Source organism: Gobius niger (assembly GCF_951799975.1).
Source record: "Gobius niger genome assembly, chromosome: 14".
Taxonomy (NCBI): Eukaryota; Metazoa; Chordata; class Actinopteri; order Gobiiformes; family Gobiidae; genus Gobius; species Gobius niger.
The window spans coordinates 2,231,247-2,253,633 of record NC_136865.1 but is presented as its reverse complement, the minus strand read 5'-3'; the positions used below and the strand labels follow the sequence as shown (position 1 = coordinate 2,253,633).

At 45.4% G+C, this 22,387-nt stretch overlaps 1 protein-coding gene across 1 annotated transcript in view; it reads right to left on the bottom strand.

Moving 5' to 3' along the window:
- arhgef2a (Rho guanine nucleotide exchange factor (GEF) 2a) overlaps positions 1-7,684 on the bottom strand; it is a 125,672-nt gene extending 117,988 nt beyond the window's left edge. The window contains exon 1 of the mRNA XM_079570543.1: positions 7,680-7,684. The gene's annotated coding sequence lies outside the window, so the exon portion shown is untranslated. The remainder of the gene's footprint in view (positions 1-7,679) is intronic.
- Between the last annotated feature and the right edge of the window lie 14,703 nt (positions 7,685-22,387).

Genomic DNA, 22,387 nt, shown 5'->3' with positions numbered 1-22,387 from the left:
ATCCTTCCAGATTCTAAGTGGTTTCACAGGTCTTCACCTATAAACCCACCTAAATCCTTCAGATTCTAAGTGGTTTCACAGGTCTTCACCTATAAACCCACCTAAATCCTTCCAGATTCTAAGCGGTTTCACAGGTCTTCACCTATAAACCCACCTAAATCCTTCCAGATTCTAAGCGGTTTCACAGGTCTTCACCTATAAACCCACCTAAATCCATCCAGATTCTAAGCGGTTTCACAGGTCTTCTATACCTATAAACCCACCAACTAAACTCCTGACATCCCCTCCAAAGTCCATTCACTGTCACATGTCCAGAAAACTACATTGACTCTGTGACTAAAGCCAATTTGTCCAGAGTCAACTCTAACACCATTTTCCCTGCGCCGTTGGAGTCACGCTCGCCCCCTAAGGCTGCACCGGGGTCTCGTGCACCTTGAAGTTGTAAAGGCAAGTGTACTCGCTGTTTCCCCAGTTGCTCTCCACGTTGAGTCGGACGTCCTTGAAGGCCTTCTGGACGGCGGGATCCACGGGGAACGTCTGAAAGGCTTCTCCGCTCGCGTCGAACTCGAATCGACCCAGTAGCGTCTCACTGTTGTCGCTGCTTTCCACTCCCTGAAAGCACAAAAAAAAACAGACATTACATTTAACAAACAACATAATATTAATTTTCCATTGGCTTTAAATAATGTCTCAGATACTTACATAGACGGAGAACAGTCTTGGCGCGGAGAGATTTTCTCCTGTCGGGGACTGGGCTTTGGTGATGTGTCCTACCGTGACGTGGCTGATGTGGGTAGGTTTGTCCAGCTGGACGTGGAGTTGGCCAGCAGATCCTTGGAATGGCCAGCAGAACCCAGGCACCAGATTCTGCCATTTGTGAAGAATCCAGGCGTGCTTGGGAAACATCCAGTTCAGCATTTTCTCGATGTAGCCCATGCGTGCGTACGTGTCTGAAGAGCGGGATCCCAGGATCGTGAAATCTGAGGAAGACAAAAGATTTTCATTAGTACACGTGTAGTCTTTAGGCTTAACCTCTTAACTCCCGCCTGACCCGAGAGGATCTTTTTCCTCACGTCATCAGATTTTTTTTTTCCATCATTATTTTCTTGGGTATTCAACTCATTTTTGTAGCTTTTTTGTCATTTTTTGTCAAATTTTTGTCAAATTTTGTCAAATTTTTGTCAAATTTTTGTCATTTTTTGGTCAAATTTTTATCACGTTTTTGTCATTTTTTTGTCACATTTTTGCCACTTTTTCATCAATTTTTCGTCACTTTTTTGTTACATTTGCATCATTGTTTTTGTCTCAGTTTTGTTGCTATATTCCCAGCTTTTTTCCAGAAGCTTTTGGACTGGGGTAAAGCCAGTGTGTGCTCGGTTCAGGTGGGAGTTAAGGGGTTAATAAACATAAGACAATTCATATTTTAAAATCAACTGAGCTGGTCAAGAGTTCGTCTAGAACTCCCCCCTCAGGCAGCAGTAGGAATAACTTAACTAATCTAAAAACAAACTTTCAGACAGAGCGATTTACAATCTATTCAGAACCGATCCAATGTTGTATTATGGGTTTTAAAATGTGTACACATTGGGGCACTTCAACAGCAGAAGAAGCAGTGACCAAGTTAAACAGGATCACGACAGGATTACGCAAAACACTATGAATGACGCGGTACATTTTAGACATTTTAGACATTACTTAAACCTCCAAAAAGTTGGCTTTGTATGCCTGTAATACTGTACAACATTACTCTGAATATACCTTGTGATTTTCCAGGGAAGTTCCGCTGTCCATCCGGCTTTGGCGACAGGATTGACTCGTCGCTCGTTGTTTTCAGCGATTGGTCTGGGACCGACGGCTGGACTGACTCGTCGCTCGGCGTTTTCAGCGATTGGTCTGGGACCGACGGCTGGACTGACTCGTCGCTCGGCGTTTTCAGCGATTGGTCTGGGACCGACGGCTGGACTGACTCGTCGCTCGGCGTTTTCAGCGATTGGTCTGGGACCGACAGCTGGACTGACTCGTTGCTTTTCATTTTCGGCTGTTCGCGCAGCATCAACGAGATGTAGGTCATGCTGATGCAGGAAACCCAAACGATGACGCAGAGGGAGATGATGAATGCATGACCCGTCACAAAGCCATCGACAGCTGGGGGCGCTGTAGGGGACCTCTGGCCACTCTTTTTTGGTGACCTGGAAGAGAGAAACATGTGTTATTAGGGGCTGGATCAACAGATTTGCATTCCTTTACAGTTTAAAGGCTCTACACCTATTTGTTTTATGCTCACAATGAGTATTTTCAGCATTTTAAACTGTTAACTGTAGCTCACACTCATTTCTAAGTATCGTAGTACAGTTTTAACACACCACGTCTCCAGAGGGATTGGTTTATAAAAACATGTCTCAACTTTAAAGGCGTCGTAATATAAATAACAATAGTCTACCATCAATAAAATGGCTGCAAAGATACTCACCTGCGCGGAGAGTCACTGTAGTTGATAGAGGGCCTCCCATCAGCGCTGTAGTATCCGTTCTCTTGAAGACGAGGACTTCTCCGCCTCTCTGTGAAGAAACAAGGTGTTATTAGTGACAGTGAAAGCAAAAAACATCATAAAGTATGTTTTTGTCGATGTAACATTGACAAAAGCGAAGCAAAGTTGCCTACTTGAGTTCAGCTATCATTTAAGGTCATGTTTTGACACTATCAATAGTTTTTGAAGTCTGGAAATAGCACTAACAGGTCTCAAGAGCCAGATACGCTCACATATAGTTTAAAATCCACATAAAATCCACAAACTATGGTCAGGTAGATGTTACAACATATTTTAATGCCCCTTCCGTCCCTCACTTGATGTAAGACGCTTATTAGCACTTGACACCATGGAGTTAGTGACAGTGAAACCACAAAACATCATCTTAAAGTATGTATTTGTCGAGGTAACATTGATAAAAGCGAAGGAAAGTTGCCTACTTGAGTTCTGCTATCATTCAAGGTCATGTTTTGACACTATCAATAGTTTTTTTTAAGTCTAGAAACAGGGCTAACAGATACAACCCAGAAACTATGGTCTGGTCGATGCTACAACATATTTTGACGTCTTTCCCTCTAAAACTCGATGAAAAACCAAGTCAAAGGCTTATTAGCACTCGACACTTACCGTCCATGGCTCCTTTGAAGGTTGAATTTAGACGTTTTGTTGAGATAATTTGCAGAAAAACGACTTCTGTGCCACCGTGCGAGCTGTTTACTCTCACCTGAAGAGTAAAGCTGGCTAGAATGCGCTAGTTGCTATAGATACACTTACATACCGTCATCTTTAGAATCAAAAAACATGGAATTATTTAAATTAGCTATTGCCACGGCAACCGTCATACAACTGAAGGAAACATCTCACTGAAATCATCAAAATCGAGTCCATTTGAGAGCTTTGTCACAGCAAATTGTTCAGTAGAAGCAAAACACGGCAGTTTGCTAACGTTAGCATAGCGTGGCATAAAGCTAACGTATGCTTCCTGTTAGCATTGTCTGTTTTTGTGGATTGTCAAACCATTTTGTTCCTCGCCATTTTGCTGAATATTCCTTTATTAGAAACATCATGTGTCCACAATGTGTTCACAATAAAGCATTTGTTCCAGTAAATGAAAAATGTCAGGGTTTTTTCGCTTTGTTTACCCCTTTGGCTGCTACGAACATGACCTTAACAGCACTTCCCAAACGCTAATGATTATAAAAAAATAAATAAATACATTTGGAAAGGAAATGCACGTTTATTTGTTAAAAAAGTAACTTTAATAATAATAATAATAATAATAATAATAATAATAATAATAATAATCATAATAATAATAATGGCTTACACTTGTCTGTTATACTAAGTTTCTCAAAGTGCTACACTGTCGTCATTATTCACTCATTCACCTATGTTAAATTCTCTCAGGGCCCCCTCGCAATAATAATTGAAAAGGCAAAGGCATTTTCTCATAATTTTATAGTCAAAATTAAATAAAAAAGCAACATAGCAATGTCTGTAGATCAAATCTGGTTCACTATAGTACTTCCCTTTTTTTTTCTTCAATGTACTTGTTTTTTTGACAGCTTTGGGGGGCCCTGTATAGTGTCTGTGAGACCCTCCAGGGGGCTCCAGACTCCACTCGGAGAAACACTGGTTTAAAGTCATTGCCCTATGTTTTTTAATGTAATTTTAATTTTAGCTGTAAAATAATAACAACTTCTTAGAGTTATTTATTATTGCCCCTTCTGGAACAGCCATCTTAACGTGGTGGAGGGGTTTGAGCACCCGAATGATCCTTACAATATTCAAAAAATGGACTACTACTACAACTTGAAATTGATTTCAAATTACCCCCAGGGGCAACCTGAAACTGATTTCAAGTTACCACCCCCCCCCCCCCCCCCCCCCCCCCCCCCCCCCGATTTCAGATTACCCCCGTCGCAAAATGTATTGTTTGTTTGGCACGGCTGTGTTAAATAGAAAATGCCCGGATGTTAATTGCTAATAATATCTACAACTCTCGTAACTTTTCATCTGGTAAGGTTAGTTTTAGTTCGTAAACTCCACTATCCTTAAAGGAACAGGCCACCGTTTTTACATACTGAGATATGTTCTTACCTTAGCTTTGACGAGTTCTTTAGGACCTGTCTGATCTTCACCCGTGCCTTCAGTCACGTAAACACAGCGCAGACGGCGTTAGCATTTAGCCTCTCCCTCTCTCCTCTATAGCTCCAAAACAGGTCAAGATAGAAGCTACAGTTTTGGAGCTATAGAGGAGCTAAGGTAAGAACATATCTCAGCATGTAAAAACGGTGGCCTGTTCCTTTAAGGTTACAGCTCCAACCGCGGTTCCTGTAAGGTATCTTATGAATGAAGAAAGCAGTTGAGAGGGGGTAATCTGAAATCAGGGGGGTAGCTTGAAATCGCGTTTATCTTACCCCCGGGGGTAACTTGAAACTGATTTCAAATTACCGGGGGGTAGCCTGAAATGGGGGGTAGTTTAAAACCTTTACACCGGTACCAGGCTGTGACACATTTTCTAGTAAATTATTAAACAATTTAAAACAACCACATTTTTCGGTACCGATTTATCTTTGGCCTGTCCCTCTTGACACGCCAATAAGCACGTCCAGAGATATAAAAGAAAGCTCCTGATAGAAGTGGCCATGGAAGTCCATTGGACCAGAGTATCTGGTTTTAGTACAGACAGACTCGTGCGGCTGAATGTGCTACATGCAGCTCCTTCACCAGCACCGCAGAGCGCCTGCTCTCTCTTTCTTCCTCGGCTTGACTAATTTCACCAAAACTATCGCAGCCTCACGACTTTTATTTGCATTTACATCCTTTCACGCTCTCCCATGATAGAGAGCTGCATCTATCCCACTGTGAAGTGAACAGTCCCAGGAGAAGAGAGAATGTGCCTCGGTCCCGCTGTAGCGCTGCGATCAAAGGGCTTTAAAAACGTGACCCACAGTCTAATCACCCCGGGTTCCTCAGCGCCCCAATCAGAAACTGTTTAGCTCCTTTCTCCAGTGTTTTGAGAAGCCGCGCACGAGTGAACGTGACCATTGAGGAGCCTCTGTGGGACTTCAGTGCGCTTCACGTGCTCCAGGACTCCCAGTCAAGTTTCAAGTTGAATGGTTTTGTAAAGCCCAATATCACAACAGAAGTGGCCTCACAGCTGCACCAAACATCAAGGCATCAAGGCACTGTCATGTATGTGCTGGGACCATGTGTGGTCAGCTGGTCACTGTCATGTATGTGCTGGGACCATGTGTGGTCAGCTGGTACTGTCATGTATGTGCTGGGACCATGTGTGGTCAGCTGGTACTGTCATGTATGTGCTGGGACCATGTGTGGTCAGCTGGTCACTGTCATGTATGTGCTGGGACCATGTGTGGTCAGCTGGTACTGTCATGTATGTGCTGGGAACATGTGCGGTCAGCTGGTCACTGTCATGTTAGTGTATGTGTGTATGTGCTGGGACCATGTGTGGTCAGCTGGTCACTGTCATGTATGTGCTGGGAACATGTGCGGTCAGCTGGTCACTGTCATGTTAGTGTATGTGTGTATGTGCTGGGACCATGTGTGGTCAGCTGGTCACTGTCATGTATGTGCTGGGACCATGTGCGGTCAGCTGGTCACTGTCATGTATGTGCTGGGACCATGTGCGGTCAGCTGGTCACTGTCATGTATGTGCTGGGACCATGTGCGGTCAGCTGGTCACTGTCATGTATGTGCTGGGACCATGTGCGGTCAGCTGGTCACTGTCATGTATGTGCTGGGACCATGTGCGGTCAGCTGGTCACTGTCATGTATGTGTATGTGTGTATGTGCTGGGACCATGTGCGGTCAGCTGGTCACTGTCATGTTAGTGTATGTGTGTATGTGCTGGGACCATGTGTGGTCAGCTGGTCACTGTCATGTATGTGTGTAAAACGACAGTGTTTATTAGGGCTGGTTTAATTCATCGATTCATTGAGTAAATGGTTCAATTCTTAATGTAAATATTCTTATTTTTAGATCTAATTAGAGTTAGTTTCGACTATTTGCAGCATCACAGTTGTGCTCAAAAGTTCATCTACCCTGCCAGAACTTTTTTTAATTTTTTTTTTACACAAAACGCTTGGTTTTTAGTTGGCTATTTTTAAGTCATAATGAAAAGAGAAAGTATGAAAATGGCGCTGATCAAAAGTTTGCATACCCCAGTTTTTAATACTGTTATTGCCCCCTTTAACATCAATGACAGCTTGGAGTCTTTTGTGGTCGTTGAGGATGAGGTTCTGATGGTGACGCGGCCCATTCTTCTTGGCAAAAAGCCTTCAATGACTACATGAACTGGACGTTTGAGATCTCCCCACAGTGGTTCAATGAAGGTCTGCTCAAATTCAACCTAGAAGACATAGGCCGCTCCAGCTGCTCATCACTCAGGATCCCCTTTTTTCCCCTGGTCAATCTCTTCGTTGAGTGATGTTCATTAATAAAACACATGCCGCCATTCTGTCTCAGTGAGACTTTTCAGGTTGAAATGATATTGAGATCAGGCTATACACTGTGTTCCAAATTATTATGCAAATTGTATTTTTGTGTCAAAAAGGTAAAAAAAATAAAAAAAATAATGAAACTTGTGGATGGTATCGTGTCTCGGGGCTCTATGAATCACTGACATTAATCTCAGAGACCTGGGATAATTAGTTGTCAGGTTAAGCCCAGTTAAGGGAAAAACTACTGAAAAAGGGTGTTCCACTTTATTATGCAGATCATCATTTTCAAGCAATATGGTAAAGAAAAAGGATCTCTCTGCAGACGAAAAGCGTGAAATAGTTGAATGCCTTGGTCTAGGTATGAAAACCTTCGATATTTCATGAAAGATTAAGCGTAATCATCGTACAGATAAGAGATTTGTGGATGATTCAGACACACTCGGGTTTATGCCGATAAAGGCACAATATGGACGGTTTCTGCCAGACAAACACATCAGATTAGGAGAACAGATGCTACAAAGCAGCATACAGGTATTTGAAGCTGCTGGTGCCTCTGGAGTCTCCCGAACATCAAGGTGTAGGACCCTCCAGAGGCTGCAGTTGTGCATAAACCTTCTATCCGGGCCTCCCCTAAATGGTTAATTGAATGCTCATGAACAGAAACGGCTGCAGTGGCTCAGAAATACATGAAGACTCATTTTCAAACAGTCTTGTTCACTGATGAGGCCGTGTAACCCTGGATGGTCAAATCAATGGAGTAGTGGATGGTTGGTGAATGGCCACAATTTCCCAACAAGGCTGTGACGTCAGTGAGGAGGGGGCGGAGTCATGTTTTGGGCCAGAATCATGGTGAGAGAGCTGGTCGGCCCCTTTAGGCCCTTTTGGGCTTCCTGAAGGTGTGAAAATGGCCTTTGAAAAATATGTGAAGTTTCTGACTGACAACTGTCTTCTATGCTACAAAATGAAGAGCCGTGTTTTCCCGAACAAGATCCTCTTCATGCATGACAACGCACCATGTCCTGCTGTAAAGAAAACCTCTGCATCACTGGCTGCTATGGGCATAAAAGGAGAGAAACTCATGATGTGGACCCCCCCCTCCCCTGACCTCAACCCTATTGAGAACCTTTGGAGCCTCAACAAAAAAAACTTCTATGATGGTGGGAGGCAGTTTTCCTCCAAACAGCAGCTCTGGGAGGCTATTCTCACATCCTGCAAAGAAATCCAAGCAGAAACTGTCCAAAAACTCACAAGTTTAATGGATTTAAGAATTTTGAAGCTGCTATCACACAAGGGCTCCTATGGTCAAATATAACTTGACCTGTTAATATTTTTTTGATTGACATAGCTTTTGATTTCAGTAAATATGACCTCCTAATGCTACACATTCAACAAATGACCATTTTCAGTTAATTACATGCTTTAAAATGTATTGAAACGATGAGTTGCATAATAATTTGGAACAGTGGATTTTGAGGTTTTTACTATATTTATTTTTGAAAAAAATACCGTTATCACTAGGAAATTTTTTCCACCACATTTAATTGATCCTCAACCAGCTAAAGACTTGAAAATTATGCTGACTCTCATTTGAGTTGACAATTTAGAAAATCTTAGAAAAATGTCATTTGCATAATAATTTGGAACGCAGTGTATAAGTTGAGACCATTTACCACTTGCCACCATTGATACCAGCCGTCCCGGTGTAGTAGTAGTGGTAGTAGTAGTATTTTATTTGGGCAATTTAATGTCTTAATTTACATGCTCACATCATTACATATAAATGATAGCGCAAAAGGAGTTGGCTGAAGCGAGATAATTACCTACCCCGATGTGTTCATGCGCTCCAGAGTACTGCAAGTGAGGACCAATATCTGTACAAAGACGAGATGCTGTTGTACCTGGACATCTCAATTCCTGAGTTTCCAGGTACTCAGCACTGTTCAGTGCTCAGTGTTGTAAGATTATTTTCAAACCCAATTAGAGAGTAAGTTCATATGTTCCTTTTTCCATACAGGCCATACAGGTCAACAATGGTGCATGGAGAGGCTGAGTGGTTCGATGTAAAGTGCTCTGAGCCTGAAGCAGGTGGAAAAGTGCCGTGTAAATATGACCATTCATTTAGAGCAGGCTGTAGTTCTGCTGCACTGCACTCCTCACGAAGCACTTTGTGGTTCTGCCTCCCAACATGACTTCTCTGGGCTTTTCTTGAGTAAAACATTTGGTGACTCTGCTCACTGTGACTAAATATGTTCAGTGACAAAAACGTCTTACTAATTAATTTAATTTAATCAGAACGTTAATTTCCTGTCTTTATCTCAAGAACGATGTGTGAGAATCTCATTTGCACAGTATCTGACTTTACTCTGTCCCAGTATATGGACTCTTAGATGTATAATATAATACAATGTTCACAAAGTACTTTTTCAAGTACCTTTTTGGATATCTACTAAGAGTATTTTGTTTGTCTACCCAACACGCTCCTCAGGCTCATGTCCCGCTCTTGTCATGCCCATATACGGGAGTTTAGGGGCGTGTGTCTGTGTTTCAATAGTCACTCTGATGTAAGTACATTGACGATGAGGAGAATGTCTTCATAAATGCTTTAAAGTCTTTCTACCAGATTCCACATTCTCCATGTTCGCCCTGTTTCACCCGGCCCGGCCTCCGCAGCAAATGTGGGGCTGTAGAGGACCTGGACTGAAGAGGACCAGGACTGAAGAGGATCAGGACTGAAGAGGATCAGGACTGATTAGGACCAGGGCTGAAGAGGACCAGGGCTGAAGAGGACCAGGACTGAACAGGACCAGGACTGAAGAGGACCAGGGCTGAAGAGGACCAGGACTGAAGAGGACCAGGGCTGAAGAGGACCAGGACTGAAGAGGACCAGGACTGAAGAGGACCAGGGCTGAAGAGGACCAGGACTGAAGAGGACCAGGACTGAACAGGACCAGGACTGAAGAGGACCAGGGCTGAAGAGGACCAGGACTGAAGAGGACCAGGGCTGAAGAGGACCAGGACTGAAGAGGACCAGGACTGAAGAGGACCAGGGCTGAAGAGGACCAGGACTGAAGAGGATCAGGACTGAAGAGGATCAGGACTGATTAGGACCAGGGCTGAAGAGGACCAGGGCTGAAGAGGACCAGGACTGAACAGGACCAGGACTGAAGAGGACCAGGGCTGAAGAGGACCAGGACTGAAGAGGACCAGGGCTGAAGAGGACCAGGACTGAAGAGGACCAGGACTGAAGAGGACCAGGGCTGAAGAGGACCAGGACTGAAGAGGATAAGGACTGAAGAGGACCAGGACTGAAGAGGACCAGGACTGAAGAGGACCAGGACTGAAGAGGACCAGGGCTGAAGAGTACTAGGACTGAAGAAGATCAGGACTGAAGAGGACCAGGACTGAGGAGGACCAAGATGCAAGAGGACCAGGACTGAAGAGGACCAGGACTGAATAGGAACACGGCTGAAGAGGACCAGGACTGAAGAGGATCAGGACTGAAGACGACCAGAACTGATTAGGACCACGGCTGAAGAGGATCAGGACTGAAGAGGATCAGGACTGAAGAGGACCAGGGCTGAAGAGGACCAGGGCTGAAGAGGATCAGGACTGAAGAGTACTAGGACTGAGTAGGACCAGGGCTGAAGAGGACCAGGACTGAAGAGGACCAGGACTGAAGAGGACCAGGACTGAAGAGGACCAGGGCTGAAGAGGACCCGGACTAAAGAGGACCAGGACTGAAGAGTACTAGGACTGAAGAGAATCAGGACTGAAGAGGATCAGGACTGAAGAGGACCAGGGCTGAAGAGGGTCAGGACTGAAGAGGACCAGGACTGAAGAGGATCAGGACTGAAGAGGACCAGGACTGAAGAGGATCAGGACTGAAGAGGACCAGGACTAAAGAGGACCAGGACTGAAGAGGACCAGGACTCAAGAGGACCAGGACTGAAGAGTACTAGGACTGAGTAGGATCAGGACTGAAGAGTACTAGGACTGAGTAGGATCAGGACTGAAGAGAATCAGGACTGAAGAGGATCAGAACTGAAGAGGACCAGGACTAAAGAGGACCAGGACTGAAGAGGACCAGGACTGAAGAGGACCAGGACTGAAGAGGACCAGGACTGAAGAGTACTAGGACTGAGTAGGATCAGGACTGAAGAAAAAACAGGACTGAAGAGGACCAGGACTGAAGAGGACCAAGACAAAAGAGGACCAGGACTAAAGAGGACCAGGACTGAAGAGGACCAGGACTGAGGAGGATCAGGACTGAAGAGTACTAGGACTGAGTAGGATCAGGACTGAAGAGTACTAGGACTGAGTAGGATCAGGACTGAAGAGAATCAGGACTGAAGAGGATCAGAACTGAAGAGGACCAGGACTAAAGAGGACCAGGACTGAAGAGTACTAGGACTGAGTAGGATCAGGACTGAAGAAAAAACAGGACTGAAGAGGACCAGGACTGAAGAGGACCAAGACAAAAGAGGACCAGGACTAAAGAGGACCAGGACTGAAGAGGACCAGGACTGAGGAGGATCAGGACTGAAGAGTACTAGGACTGAGTAGGATCAGGACTGAAGAGTACTAGGACTGAGTAGGATCAGGACTGAAGAGAATCAGGACTGAAGAGGATCAGAACTGAAGAGGACCAGGACTAAAGAGGACCAGGACTGAAGAGGACCAGGACTGAAGAGGACCAGGACTGAATAGGACCAGGACTGAAGAGGATCAGGACTAAAGAGGACCAGGACTGAAGAGGACCAGGACTGAAGAGGACCAGGACTGAAGAGGACCAAGACAAAAGAGGACCAGGACTAAAGAGGACCAGGACTGAAGAGGACCAGGACTGAGGAGGATCAGGACTGAAGAGGACCAGGACTGAAGAGGACCAGGACTAAAGAGGACCAGGACTGAAGAGGACCAGGACTAAAGAGGACCAGGACTGAAGAGGACCAGGACTGAGGAGGATCAGGACTGAAGAGGACCAGGACTGAAGAGGACTAGGACTGAAGTGGACCAGGACTGAAGAGGACTAGGACTGAAGTGGACCAGGACTGAAGAGGACCAGGACTGAAGTGGACCAGGACTAAAGAGGACCAGGACTCAAGAGGATCACGACTGAAGAAGATCAGGACTGAAGAGAAACAGGACTGAAGAGGACCAGGACTGAAGAGAAACAGGACTGAAGAGGACCAGGACTGAAGAGGATCAGGTCGGAAGAGGACCAGGACTGAAGAGAACTAGGACTGAAGAGGACCAGGACTGAAGAGTACTAGGACTGAAGAGGACCAGGACTGAAGAGGATCAGGTCTGAAGAGGACCAGGACTGAAGAGAACTAGGACTGAAGAGGACCAGGACTGAAGAGTACTAGGACTGAAGAGGACCAGGACTGAAGAGGATCAGGTCTGAAGAGGACCAGGACTGAAGAGTACTAGGACTGAGTAGGACCAGGACTGAAGAGGACCAGGACTGAAGAAGACCAGGACTTTAGAGAACCAGGACTTTAGAGAAACAGGACTAAAGAGAAGCAGGACTAAAGAGAACTAGGACTAAAGAGAACCAGGACTGAACAGAACTAGGACTGAAGAGGAGGGAGAGGGCGTTGATGTTGCTGCCGTTCGGAGGCTGCCAGGAGTGGAGTGGAGTGAACAGTCAGAGGTGGAATCTGAGGGTAGCTTAAGTAAAAAATTTTTTGCAAATACAAAACCAGGGTGGAGTCCTGGCTCTGACAATGTGCTGAATGTCTCTCCCTGCGCTTTACCCCATTTCATACTGTCAAATAAAACCTAGAGGCAAACATTTCCAGACAACACTATAAAAGTTAGAATAAAGATTTGATATTCGAGATGACACATGAACACATTTATAACAGCTTGTAATACAGTTCATTTTCAAATGTCACATACAGACTGTGGAAGGAGCAGCCAAATACTTTACTCAAGTAATATTAGGAGTCCCCTCTTCTGAAGCACATAATGAGCTAAGAGCTCATTGTAACTGTTCATAAAAGGCTCTTAACTTTTATGAACAGTTAAGAGCCTATTATTAGAAATGAGTTGTGCTTCATTTAGTCACTGATGAAGAGGCAGATGAAAGCTGAGGAGTGAGAGCAGAAACAGCAGAGAGTGAAGGGCTTCCCCTCCTCAGCGGACCCTCCACAAACATTCATTTGTGTGAGATAGTTTTCATTTGGCCTTGGACCGACAGCTGTGCACTGAACTGAATAGGCTTCTATTTACCGTCTGCAACAAAAAGCGAGTCTTAATGCATATTTTATTTCTTCTGAATGAAACACCTGCCTACACTTGACACAACCTTCAAAAATAGGATTGATTCTATTGCACTTGGTGCATATTATGGCCGTCCCAGTAGCACACCGGTTCACAGCAAGAAGGTTCTGAGTTCGATTCCCAGATGGGTCTTTTCTCTGTGGAGTTTGTATATTCAGCTGCTGGTAATAATCGTAATAGAGATCTAGCAGATGCTATATACAAGCAGAGTTAAACATTTTACTTTTGGAAGTCCCTGTGAGGGAAAGTGTTTATGGGATGATTGGAAGGTCTGTCTCCCCCTGCTGGCACTGGTCAGAAAACCACCCTGCAAGGTGCAAGAGCGGCAATCTCACGCCTCTGTGGTGATCACATCACTTCCTGGTCATGATCGTCGCTGTATCAGTCATTAATCACTGTGATTGATAGGTGTTGGCCTCCAGCAGCTCACACTAATCACATGTCCACTGCCCCACCCCCTGGCTGTTCATGGTCATCTACAAAAACACTTTTGCATTTCAAAGGTTTATGGAATATGTTGTGTTCACGTGATGCACAACATTCTGAAGAGCCAATAGAGTTTGGGATATATTATAAATTATAGTATTATAAATTCACTGTTACCATGGAAATCTGCCATGTTTGTGGATACTAGCAAACATTTTCAATAGACTAAAAAAAAAGCCGTGGGATTACTCTGTTAGCTGCTGAGTCACAGCTGGTAAATCCATCTAACTCACTATGTCCAATGTGTTAATGTGAACAATAATAGTATTTCACCGTTCATTTATTATTGCTGCAAATCCCATGATGCTTTGCAATATGACATCATAATCCTGAACTCAATAGTTTAAAATTCTACACGCATGTTGACGAGTGACGTCACGAGCACATGATACTGAGCCGTGGCGTCGACTGGAGGGCAAAAGGAAAGCACAGGTCTTCGTACTCCATTAGAAATGAGCTAAAAACTTTGGTCAAAAGATCGTGCTAAATATAATAAAATCAATGTAGTGAACACACACGCTCCTGTAGGCGACACCAACAAACGAAGGAAGGAGCGGAGCGGAACATTTCACTGATGTAAGATCAGATTGAACATGTAGAAAGCAACAGTGATGAGGAGACTGAGGTAAGAAAATACAAACCTGCTCCACATGCACAGACACAAAAAGTTACTACCATCAAGTGCCTCGTCGTGTCTGCTAAAGCCTCAGCAGATGTTCCTCATGCGGTTCAAGAGAGGACGGTCCAGTCACAGCAGACTTTTGAACTGAGCACTTTCTAAATGTACAACAGGTCATTTTGTCCCAGTTGTGGGGATGCTTTCATCTTCTTTTGGTGAACTTTAGTGATTTTAATGATATTTAAGTGCTGATAATGATCATAAATGAATAGCCTACATGTAATTGTTAAACTGGTTTAGGCGAAAATGTTGACTTAAGTATTAAGAGTAACTTTAGACTGTAGTTTGAGCTTAAACTTGTTTTAATGACGTTGTGTCTGTCGTATATGGCACGGATGAAATGGGCTTTTCTCTTGCAGCAGTCTGACTCCGATTAGCGCAGTAGCTCGTGATCCTCAGCACAAAGATGCTAGGTGGCCTGTGAGGCGACTGTTCTGCCGGTGGCTGTCTTCAAAACGAGGTTTTGAGTGGGCTGTGTTGATAGTGGAGGATTGAGGAGGTGAGCCTTTTGCCCTCCGGCGTAGTGCGCATGTGCGGGATCTCCGACAGTCAACCATAACATTCAACATTCGTGTAGTGGTCAGTAACTGTGATAAAAGTTTTCAACCACTCACTCTGTCATTCATACACCAGTGTACGTAGACACTGGGATTCAAACCCCCGATCTTCTGATCATGAGATGACCGCTGTACCATCTGAGCCACTGTCGCCCCATAAACTATCTATGCTAACTGTCAAACTGCTAATGTTTTTGGGAGACTCCACATCAAACACAAACTGTCTCAAAGTTCACCGTCTTCTCTGTTTGCACGTACAGAATAAACCGAGGTCCAATTATTTCAGTTCTAAAACAACTTTAATGTTTTAAAGTTGTGACAATACTCAAAAGCAAGAGCGTGATGTTGGGCGGTAGAAAGTACTTGTGACCCCAATCACAACCAAATATTGATGAGGCACAACATTTGTCAATTTTATTTTTGGACATTTCTTACAAAAATGTTTTCTCTCCCATAGAGTTTATTGGCCCCTGCCCTCCACCTGAGATCATGGCGTCATCACATTCACAGAAATGCCCACTTGTCGCTAATACATTGAAAAGGGGATGTGGGCAGTGTGGGGTGTGTTTACAACAGCCCTATTCTTAAAGGGATCTGCAGGGGGAGCTCTATGCACAAGTTCCTCCACACATTCAATGGACTGGATAAGCCTGGCCTTTTCTTGTTGTCATATTGTTCCAAGTCTTAAAAGGGGGGGGGTATTATGCAAAACTTGACTTTTTCAAGCTTTCCATCATGTTATTTATGTCATTCCCTCATTAAAAAAACATGCCTGAAGTGTTGCCTTGGCACATTCACAGATTTTTGAGGGATAGGTTTGCCTGAGTCCTCCTAGGAACGCCCCCACCTCCTGGAGACGCCTCCGAGCTTTCGTCACCAGCCGAGTAACCAACCACTGCTCCTCAGCAGAACCCCCTCCCCACTGATGCCACAGACAGCGTGTGGAGGGGGCGTGTCGGAAAGGGTCAGAGGTTCTTAAAGAGACAGAGGCCTATTTCAAGACATTCACTACAGCCATTTTGAGAGAGACATTTTATACAAGGCAGTTATTCTAATTTACTGCATTTACAGACCAACAGAAGGTTTGCTTATCACTGTAGTGTGATATAGACTGGTGCTATGTGATTGAAAAAAGCAGAATACCTGCTACCTTGCTCAACCTGTCACTATGGAAACAGATGTTCAAGTCAAGATTTCGTGAGGAAGAAAATATCTCAAGTTTACGACAAACTGGTTTAACCATAGCAACCCAAAGTGGACTCGTCACAGATCTGTATTAAAACTGTAGACATTCAAACCACTGCCGAGGCAAATGTATCTTCATCTCTCCATCTTGCAAGGAGGGACAGAACACTTAGACTGCCTGTTTAATGCAATGATTCTCATATATTTCTTCTCTCTGACTAAAAAAATATAAATAAAATCTATAGAAACATGATTCTACACAGTCAGTAAGAAAATAATGGATTTGAGTTCCATTTTTAGTTCTACTTGGCGCGGGAGAGGCTTGTGGGATGAAGAACTGAGAGATTGGTCTGATTAGCTCTGGACTTGGTGACGGTGCGGGAACGAGTCTCTCCTGAAGCCGTCTCGGTGAGCCACAGAAAACCCTCAGTGACAAAAAGTGCAGTTTGCTTTGGAGCAATTGCCACTCACCCTCTAAACAAGCGTTGTTCTTCCCGCTCTCGTTTGTACTTCGGCTTTGCTTTAGTTTCTTCTCTGAATCTTTCTGAGTTGAACGGGGACGAGGGGAGGGCGTCAGATGCTGCTGCCTCTGCCGTGATGCCGCTGTTTACCGCTGGGTGTGTGTGATTTGCAGCGAGTGACAAGGGAGAAAGTGAGGATCCTCGAACAAAATAATTGATTGAATTAAAAAAACAGGACGATTCTGTTTTCAAGAGACGGTTGGTAACCCTAGTCTGCCCCGGCTTCTGCAGTAAATTGGTGAGAGGTCTAACACCAAACCGGATGTGCGTCAGCGTCCGCCATGATAAGAAGCATCTGAATTGGGCTGTCAGTTAGGAAGGAGTTAGGAAAAGGCTATGATAGCTATCATAGCCACTTTAGCATAGGGACCTCTGATGCTAACTAACCGGTGATTAGGAGCTATGTGCCATCCCATAAACCACTACGAGTTTGTTTATCAGTGGACAAAAGGTCCCACGCCATTAGTTTCAATGGGAGAAGATCCGGGGCGTGTCTGGCAGCAACAATTGCTATGAGGTTTGATTGGACAATGGCTATTTCTGGGCGGGGTTTGAAGAAAGTCAATGGTTGACAGTTATATCAGAATTTGGGGGGGGGGAAATTGAAATATTTACCAAATAATTCCAAGCATGAAAGGGTTTTCATCAGATAACAGTTCTTTACTCAGATCACACTGAGTATGAATGTACTGCATCAGCATAATGTTCAGCCTGCTGCCAGAAGAGCAATAGGAGCTGACGAAGCCTCTCGAGGTGAGAGGAGCAAGGTCCTCGACACTGAAACAGCCCAGTACAGATGACGGATGAAGAACTTTTGCCTTCACATATAAGCCTGTCGGGGGAACGTGCCTCGTCATCATTATTATAACAACAACATGTGACAAAGGAAAGGAGGACATAATGATAATGAGCTGAAATAATAAAGTGACTGCAGAGTGTGGGGCTCCTGCAGCTGATGAGTCATCCTTCACCTGCCTCCAGCACCCGCCCATCCACCCACACCAACACCACCACGCTCCCCCTCGCTCCCCACTCTCCCCTTCCCTCCCCACTCTCCCCCTCCCTCCCCACTCTCCCTCTCCCTCCCTCCCCACTCTCCCCCTCCCTCCCCACTCTCCCCCTCCCTCCCCACTCTCCCCCTCCTCTCTCTTCACTGCACATTTCATCTGCCTTTGAACAGTGCTAAATATATCCACCTCAGAAACTCATTCTCCCTGCGCTGCTCCGACGTACGCTCCAATCTCCTCGTCCCCCCCCCTTCCCATCATCCCCCTCTCTTTTCTCTCCCCTTCCCCTCACCTCTCTCTCTCTCTCTCTCTCTCTCACCTCCTCGCCCTCTCCCCTAATCACTCACCTCAGCTGCACGGCCGTCCGAGAAAGTGTCGAGGCTGTGAAATGAAGAGCCCCCTCCTCAGGTCAGAGAGGAAACTGCCGATAGAAAAGAGAGTCATAGGTTCAATTCCCTGTGTGGACTTGGGATATAGATAAGTAGGGCTGGGACAATCCACTTTTGTCACGATCCAGTGCATATCACGATACTCAGGGGCTGATCCGACACATATTGCGATGTGGTAAGTATAAGTACAAGTGAGTCTTGCATCCAAAGTTTATTACACAAAGTGCATTAACACAGCAAAAGGGATAGATAGATAGAGAAGTCTGTGAAATTGCTGTTAATTTTCCGATTAAAAAGTAACCGATAAACCTATAACAGTGTGTCCGCGGGGCACATAGGTTTAAGATAGAAGAGATCACCAGTGTTCTATTCAGCCCCATCATAGTAATGATGGGGGATAATAAGGACGGTTTCTGCCAGAAAAACACATCAGATTAAGAGAATAGATGCTACAAAGCAGCATACAGATATTTGAAGCTGCTGGTGAGAGAAGGAGAGAAACTCATGATGTGGACCCCCTCCTCCCCTGACCTCAACCCTATTGAGAACCTTTGGAGCCTCAACAAAAAAGCTTCTATGAGGGTGGGAGGAAGTTTTCATCCAAACAGCAGCTCTGGAGCTCAGCAGCTCTTTAAAATGTATTGAAACGATGAGTTGCATAATAATTCGGAAGTAGATTTTGAGGTTTTGACAATATTTAGATTTATAGTATTTGAAAAAAAAATACTGTTTTCACTGGGAGATTTTTTCAACCACATTTAAATCTGTCTCTACCTAAATTATGTTGACTCTCATTTGAGTTGATTGTTTAGAAAATCTCAAAAAAGATAAGATAAGATAATCCTTTATTGATCTCACGAAATTCACTTGTTACAGTCGGCGTTCAAGAAGATCACTCAGAGTTAATAAAGTGCAGCTGATACAGAGATTATTGCACATGTTACTTCACAGTCTTATTGTACAGTCTGACAGCAGTGGGATGAAGGCTTTGCGGTAGCGCTCCGTCCTGCACTGAGGGTGTCTCAGTCTGCCACTGAGAGAGCTGCTCAGCTCTTCTACAGTCCCGTGCAGTGGGTGGGAGGTGTTGTCCATGATGGAGGTGACCCTCCTGTCCCTCACCTCCTCCACAGAGTCCAGGGGGCAGCCCAGGACGGAGCTGGCCCTCCTGACCAGCTTGTTCAGTCTGTTCTTGTCCCGCTCTGTGCTGCCCGGGGCCCAGCACACGGCAGCGTAGTGGAGAGCAGAGGCCACCACAGAGTCATAAAAAGTCCTGAGCAGAGGCCTGCTCACTCCGAACGACCTCAGTCTCCTCAGAAGGTGGAGGCGACGTTGGTGTTGTGGGACCAGTCCAGTTTATTGTTGAGGTGAACACCCAGGTACTTGAAACTGTCCACCTCCTCAATGTCCTCCCCCTGGATGTTCAGCGGTGTGTGCGGTAGTGGCTTGAAAAAAAAAAAAAAAGTCATTTGCATAATAATTTGGAACGCAGTATATATATATATATATATATATATATATATATTTATATATATATATATTTTATATATATATATATATATATATATATATATATATATATATATATATATTAAAAAAAACTCTTCCTCACCCTCCGCGGGCGGTCTCTTTTTCCTCCTGCTCGGGTCCTCTACCAGAGGCCTGGGAGCTTGAGGGTTCTGCGCAGTATCTTTGCTGTTCCTAGAACTGCACTTTTCTGGACCGAGATGTCTGATGTATTTCCTGGGATCTGCTGGAGCCACTCCTCCAGTTTGGGGGTCACTGCCCCGAGTGCCCCAACGACCACGGGCACCACTGATGCCTTCACCCTCCAGGTTTTCTCCAGCTCTTCTCTGAGCCCCTGGTATTTCTCTAGTTTCTCGTGTTCCTTTTTCCTGATGTTGAAGTCGCTTGGTATTGCTATGTCGACCACAATGGCTTTCCTCTGCTCTTTGTAGGAAAGCCATTGTGGTCGACATAGCACCACAATGTCCGGTTGGTTCGCCATTACCATTTTGTCCGTCTGTATCTGGAAGTCCCACAGGATCTTGGCTCGGTCATTCTCGACCACCTTTGGAGGTGTTTCCCACTTTGACCTTGGGGTTTCCAGCCCATACTCTGCACAGATGTTCCTGTACACTATACCAGCCACTTGGTTATGGCGCTCCATGTAAGCTTTCCCTGCCAGCATCTTACACCCTGCAGTTATGTGCTGGATTGTCTCATTGGCCTCTTTGCACAGTCTACACCTGGGGTCTTGTCTGGTGTGGTAGATCTGGGCCTCTGTTGCTCTGGTGCTCAAGGCCTGCTCCTGTGCAGCCATGATGAGTGCCTCTGTGCTGTCCTTTAGTCCGGCTCTGTCTAGCCATTGGTAGGATTTCTGTATATCAGCCACTTCAGTTATGTTTCGGTGGTACATGCCGTGTAGGGGCTTGTCCTCCCATGACGGGACCTCCAGCACCCCATCTTCTGTTCCCCATTGTCTGAGACATTCACTGAGCACGTCATCTGTCGGAGCCTTGTCCTTGATGTACTTATGGATCTTGGATGTTTCATCCTGGATAGTGGCTCTCACGCTTACTAGTCCTCGGCCTCCTTCCTTACGGCTAGCGTACAGTCTCAGGGTGCTGGATTTGGGGTGGAACCCTCCGTGCATGGTTAGGAGCTTTCGCGTCTTAACATCTGTGGTCTGTATCTCATCCAGCTTATTATTCCTGCAGGGTATCTGATTACTGGTAGGGCGTAGCTGTTTATTGCCCGGGACTTGTTCTTGCCATTGAGCTGGCTTCTTAGGACCTGCCTTACTCGTTGGAGGTATTTGGCCGTAGCCGCTTTCCTTGTCACCTCTTCGAGGTTGCCATTTGCTTGTGGGATTCCGAGGTACTTGTAACTGTCCTCAATGTCTGCTATTGTTCCTTCTGGGAGTGAGACCCCTTCTGTGTGGACTACCTTCCCTCTCTTAGTTACCATCCGACCACACTTCTCTAGTCCGAATGACATCCCAATGTCTGCACTGTATATCCGGGTGGTATGGATCAGTGAGTCGATGTCTCGCTCATTCTTAGCGTACAGCTTGATGTCATCCATGTAGAGGAGGTGACTGATGGTGGCCCCGTTCCTGAGTCGGTATCCATAGCCAGTCTTGTTGATTATTTGGCTGAGGGGGTTCAGACCTATGCAGAACAGCAGTGGGGACAGGGCGTCTCCTTGGAATATGCCACATTTGATGGAGACTTGTGCAAGTGGCTTGCCATTGGCTTCAAGGGTGGTTTTCCACAACCTCATCGAGTTTGCAATGAAGGCTCTTAGAGTCCTGTTGATGTTGTATAGCTCCAGGCATTCAATGATCCAAGTATGTGGCATTGAGTCGTAGGCTTTCTTGTAATCAATCCAGGCAGTGCTCAGGTTAGTGTGTCGGGTTCTGCAGTCTCGAGCGACTGTTCTGTCTACCAGGAGCTGGTGTTTGGCACCTCTGGTATCTTTACCGATTCCCTTCTGAGCTGTGCTCATGTATTGATCCATGTGCTTACTTATCTTAGCCGCTATGGTGCCGGACATGAGCTTCCACGTTGTGGAGAGGCAGGTTATTGGCCGATAGTTGGATGGGACTGTACCCTTTGAGGGATCCTTCAGGATCAGGATTGTGCGCCCTTCGGTTAACCATTCAGGGTGATTCCCATCCCTCAGCAGCTGGTTCATTTGTGCTGCCAAGCGCTCATGGAGAGCCGTGAGTTTCTTAAGCCAGTAGGCGTGTATCATGTCAGGGCCTGGTGCTGTCCAATTTTTCATACCTGAGGCTCTTTCTTGGACGTCTGCCACTGTGATGGTAACTGGATTCTGTTCAGGGAGGTTGCTGTGGTCCTCTCTCAGAGCCACCAGCCACTGTGCATCACTGTTGTGTGCTGCCTCCTTCTCCCATATGCCTTTCCAGTACTGTTCAGTTTCCAGCCTTGGTGGGTCTGCTCTGTTATTGTTACCCTGCCACTGAGCGTACACTTTCGCTGGTTGAGTTGCGAACAGGCGATTTACTCGTCTGGCTTCGTTGTCTCTCGTGTATCTCTTTAGGCGGCTGGCCAAGGCTTGGAGCCTTTGTTTGGCAGTTTCCAATGCTTCAGGTATGGGCATCTGGCTGTACCTTTTGGGTACTTGCTTTTTCATTGCACCTTTCAAGGCCTCTGTCAATTGACTCACTTCCCTCCGTGCTGCCTTGATGTTATCCTCCAGCCTTCTTTTCCATGGTGGGTATTTTATCTCATGGTTGCTCTTCCGATAGCCAAGCATCTCT